Source organism: Dipodomys ordii, unplaced genomic scaffold (genome assembly GCF_000151885.1).
Source record: "Dipodomys ordii isolate 6190 unplaced genomic scaffold, Dord_2.0 Scaffold80, whole genome shotgun sequence".
Classification (NCBI taxonomy): Eukaryota; Metazoa; Chordata; class Mammalia; order Rodentia; family Heteromyidae; genus Dipodomys; species Dipodomys ordii.
The window spans coordinates 10038895-10039350 of NW_012267296.1; positions in this window are offsets into that span (position 1 = coordinate 10038895).

The window sequence follows — 456 nt, forward strand, 5'->3', positions numbered from 1 at the left end:
AAGATTTTTATTTGGCCTTCAGTTATGAAGGAGAGTTTAGCTGGGTACAGTATTCTTGGTTGATAGTTGTTTGTTTTTAGGGCTTGGCATACATCATTCTAGGCTCTTCTTGCTTTGATTGTCTCTGCTGAGAAATCTGAGGTGATTCTAATTGGTTTTCCTTTATAGGTGATTAATCTTTTCTCCTTGACAGTTTTAAGGATCTTTTCCTTGGTCTGAGTTGATCTTGTGTGGATTATAAGGTGAAGGTGGGATGTCCTGTTCTGATCTGGTCTGTTTGGAGTTCTAAAAGCTTCTTATATCTGAATAGGCCTATCTTTTTGCATGTTTGGGAAGTTCTCTGCTAAGATCCTGTTAATCAAATTTTCTAGACCATTAACTTCTGTTTCTAGGTGCTCCTCTATACCCATTATCCTTAGATTAGGCCTTCTGATGGTGTCTTCCAAGTGTTGGATA